The sequence below is a fragment of the Scardinius erythrophthalmus genome (genome assembly GCF_964197995.2).
Source record: "Scardinius erythrophthalmus genome assembly, chromosome: 9".
Classification (NCBI taxonomy): Eukaryota; Metazoa; Chordata; class Actinopteri; order Cypriniformes; family Leuciscidae; genus Scardinius; species Scardinius erythrophthalmus.
Window position 1 is genome coordinate 29,700,835 of NC_138229.1, and position 4,962 is coordinate 29,705,796.

The following is a 4,962-nucleotide window of genomic DNA, read 5'->3' on the forward strand; positions in this document are numbered from 1 at the left end:
GTACTTGCTGGACACTCTGGGACATCCTAAAGCCTTCTTCACTGCAGCCGAACCTCTATTCTTGAAGCTCTTGATGATCTGGTAAATGGAGGCCATTTTGATGCAAAGATGATCCTCCATCTTTCTTTGGAGGAAACCATTGCTAACAGAAGAACACAATGATTGGAAGCACTTCTTCCTTCCTTATAGCAATTGTGTGCTGATGATATGATTAGTAAAATGATGTTAGCTGGTAATTTGGTGCCAAGGACAAAAACAGTGAAATTTGGGGTTTTGTGATAAAGCTTTTTGAAATGATGTAAAATGCCTCTGATCACTCTGCACAATAATCTAGAAAAATGTGAATCAACATCATAACAACTGAAGCAGCAAAAATTTCAAATTTGGCCACAGCTGTACCCTGTCATTCAAGTGGGAAGTGTCCGGTCGAACAAGGTGATGTTGGTGGCGCATCCGCTGTTCAGCTCCCGCAAAAGGTCCACGTACTCGTAGGAGATGCCCTGTTGTTGTAGGCCGAGCAGTACAGCATTGATCTCTATGCTGTCGAAGGCTTTCTCGTAGTCTACGAAGGCCAGTACCAAGGGCATCTTGTACTTCCGGCAGCATTCAAGCAGTTGGTTTAGCACGTGGATGTGGTCCATTGTGCTGTAGCCAGACCGGAAGCCGGCCTGTTTGGGTGGCTGTTGTTCGTCCAACTGCCTGGCTAGTCGGTTGTACAGCACCTTGGTGAAAACCTTGTACACGGTTGGCAGGAGCCAGATTGGCCGATAATTCCTCAGCTGTTCGCGGTCACCCTTCTTGTACAACAGCACTGTCTTGGCCGTCTTCCATTGACCTGGTGTTCTTCTCTGCGCCATGTAGCGGCTGAAACGGCTGGCCAATGCTGCCCAAAGCATTGGTCCACCCGATTCCGTCCAGCCCTGGCGCCCGGTCTTTCTGGATGTTCTGGATCGCATGCCTGACCTCACTGGTCAACACTGACGGGATGGCTGGTATGGCATCGTCCTGCATTTTGGGCGGGTCGACTGGTGTCTTGCTGGCGAACAGGTCCGTATAGAACCCAACCCCCCCCCCCCCCCCCCCCCCCAAAAAAAATTGCTAAGAGGTCATTTTCAATTGAGAAAGAGCATAAAGAGAGAGCTCACAAAGATAAATGGTTTATAAGGCTTCTGTGGAAGCTTTCATACATTTGCTCATCCCCTATATTATGTTTTCCCCTCCCCCACAGCACAAAATATCAAAGTTCTTGCAAGAATTATGTTTTCCTTTCCCTGGAAATATATAATTGGCACTGGAAATATCTAATTTCTTGTGAGAATTATGATTCCCCCCTCCACTATATCGTGTGAACTATCAGTGGTTCTCGCAATACTTCAAGTAGGCCTATACGGTAATGTCAGGTTAGGGCCCTAAAGCAGAGTGAAGGTTTTTGAAGATCATAAAATCTCAATTTATAATGACCTCAATATCATCCAAAATAAATGTGGGATTTGTGCCTAATCACCAATGTGAACAACAAAAAAAATTGATATTTCTTATATGTTTTATACGGTTTTATACAGCAAAATGAGCCTGGGGTCAAATTGACCCCAAAGAACACCGATGATACAAAAGTACGTACAGAACATTGAAAACCTATCATCATGTTAATTTTATGTTTACCCAGTTGTCCCCATTAAATTAGGAAAAGTCTTTAAATATGAAGCAAAAAAAAAAATTTTAAGTATGTATTTAGAGACGTTAAACACTGAATGGGGTCAAATTGACCCCAAAGGTAATAGGAGGGTTAAGTAGATACAATAGGCCTACCTGATTTTGAACACAAGAGGGCAGTATAGCCCTATGTATGACTTGACTTTTATGGGACTAAATAGTACAATTACTATTTTTAAACTTATAAATATTTATTAAATTGAAAAAAAAAGAATAAAATGGGTTTAGTTGTGATATTTTTATACTTTTATATAGAAATAAATGGTGTTTAATTACATTTTTAGAAGATGAGGCTTTAAGTTTTACTTTACTTTAGTCCCTCACTATAGCAAAACCGTTTGAGATGTTTAATATCCGTTCACAATTTAGCATCTTTAATGTATCTTTATCATTTTGAAAAAGTTTGGTGTGAATAAAATAAACCAGTTAGGAAGAGTAGCTAAAAACTCAGAGTCTGAAATATCCAAAAAATCCACATTCAAACCAAAATATCTGACTTCCTTTTGCTCTGAGCTAATAACTGTAAATTAGAAAGTTGTCCGGCTCGGTGAGACCAATATATATACTGATTTTTGTAACTGTTGGTAAAACTAACCCACCCACTTTTGTCAAACGCATGTTGAAAGTGACACACTTCCTGCTGCCAGTTGGTGGCGCTATAACTTTGACTCACGATAGTTACATCCATCTGATCTGCCTCTTACCACGAACACACTGCTAAAGTTTCATCAAGATCAGTTAATGTATGCAGAAGTTATAACACTTCGTCTCCTCTCTTTTCTCGCCATAAATTTGTTTCCTCGCCACGGCCAAACCGTTCGAGATATCAAAAATCCGTCCGCAATTTAGCATTCTCAATGTCTTGACTTCATGCTGACTGAGTTTGGAGGTGATTGAATGAATTCTCTAGGAGGAGTACATCACATTCCACAGCAAGCGTTTTCCAAACAACCCATAATAGCCGACTTCCTGTTGGGCTGGCGTGAAACTTGACAGAGGGAAAGTTGTTCAGCCCGATGAAATCTATATGTGTACCGAGTTTCATATTAATTCATGCAAGCGTGTTTGATATATGAACCAAGTTTTCAGACCCTGTTCAAGAGGGCGCTGTTGAGCCCCCCTGCCACGCCCGTTTCTGAAACTTTTCACATGTCTACTGGCTAATAAGTGTTATGTGTCTGTCGAGTTTCATCCAATTTCAAGCATGCTAAGAGTTTCAAACGCATCCGAAAAGAATATTAAAATTTGATGCGTTGCCACGGCAACAGTATCTAAGATATCAATAATCCTTTCACAGGTCTACATCTGCCGTGTGTTTACATTATACACATAAAGTTTGAAGCAAATCGGGTAAAAGTAAGAGGGTGACTTCAAAGCATTTTGAAAGTGACACACTTCCTGCTGCCAGTTGGTGGCGCTATAACTTTGACTCACAATAGTCACATCCATGTGATCGGCCTCTTACAACGAATACACTGCTGAAGTTTCATCAAGATCTGTCAATGTATGCAGAAGTTATAACACACTTCCTGTGTCCCATTATTCGCCATAAATTAGTTTCCTCGCCACGGCCAAACCGTTCGAGATATCAAAAATCTGTTCGCAAGAATTCATCCTCAATGTCTTGACTTTATTCTCACCGAGTTTGGTGGCGATCGGATGAAATCCCTAGGAGGAGTATTTCACATTCCATTGTATGCGTTTTCCAAACAACGTATAATAACCGACTTCCTGTTGGGCTTTTGTAAAACTTAGAGCACGAAAGTTGTTCGGCCCGATGAGATCTATATGTGTACTGAGTTTCATATTATTACATGCAAGCGTGTTTGATTTATGGACCAAGTTTTCGGACCCCATTCCAGGGGGCGCCGTCGAGCCCCCCTGCCACGCACCGGTACCAGCTTCAGCCCGGCCCTGATGGCCGCGGGTTCTGACGTGTGTGCAAAATTTCAAGAGTTTTTGAGCATGTTAAGGGCCCCAAAAGTGTCAAAAAGGCAAAAAAAAAAAATAATGAAGAAAAAAAAAAATAATCCTTACGGAAACAATAGGGCCTTCGCCCTTTCAGGGCTTGGGCCCTAATAATCCTTACGAAAACAATAGGGCCTCCGCCCTTTCAGGGCTTGGGCCCTAAAAATAGATACATTGTAATTGCACCAATGGCAGAATAATTAAGAGGCTTGTCCGACTCCGACCACATGATGGCGCGCCTAATTAACCGCTCACCTGTGAGAGTACAGTGCTCTATGAAGGAACGTAATAGGCTACTGAAATAATATCATAGAGATGGACGGCTCTTCACGTCAGGATGACCTTGTGCCAAACAAAGGTAGTAACGTTTTCTCTGTGGTTTGGAAATGGTTCGGATTTGAGAGTTCAGTCGTCGAACAAACTTTTGTCAAATGCAAAATATGCAGAAAGTCAGTTTCAACCGGCAGTGGCAGCACCACTAATTTATTCCAACATTTGCGACAAAGGCACCAAGCTGAATGGGAAGAATGCTCAAAGTTAAGAGATGAAAACAAGCTAAGTCCAAGTGCAAAAGGTCCACCTAAAATTGCAAAACGCCAGATTTCATTAGCGGTATCATTTTCCAATTCCGTTCCATACGACAAAAAGGCGCCCCGATGGAAAGAAATTACAGATGCTGTGGCGTTTCATATTGCTAAGGACATGGTTCCCATATACACCATTGAAAATCCAGGGTTCTTAAAAATGCTACACACTGCTGATCCAAGATACAAGTTGCCGAGCCGCAAATATTTCAAAGACGTAGCTATTCCCCGAATGTACACTGAAACACGTGAAAAAGTAGCGGAGCAGCTTGAAAAGGCATCTTTTTTTTCTATGACGACTGACCTGTGTAGTCGTACTCTTCAGGCTTACATGAGCCTTACAGCCCATTATGTTGACGCAGAATTGAAACTGCAAAGTTTTTGCCTTCAGACATTTTATTTTCCTGACGATCATACTGGGGAAATAATTGGTCATGGGCTTAAAGATGCGCTTGCGTCTTGGAAGCTTGTGGAGGATCAACAGGTGTGCGTGACCACTGACAGTGGAACGAACATGATCAAAGCAATGAAGCTGAACGACTGGACCCATCTTCAGTGCTTTGGACATCGTCTTCACAATGCCATTGGTAAGTATGATTAATAATTCAAGCATTAAAATTGCAGTTATTCAGATGTTATTTCATTAATAGCTGAAATGATGATGATGAGTATTGTTTTGCTTTTGTAATAACAGTGC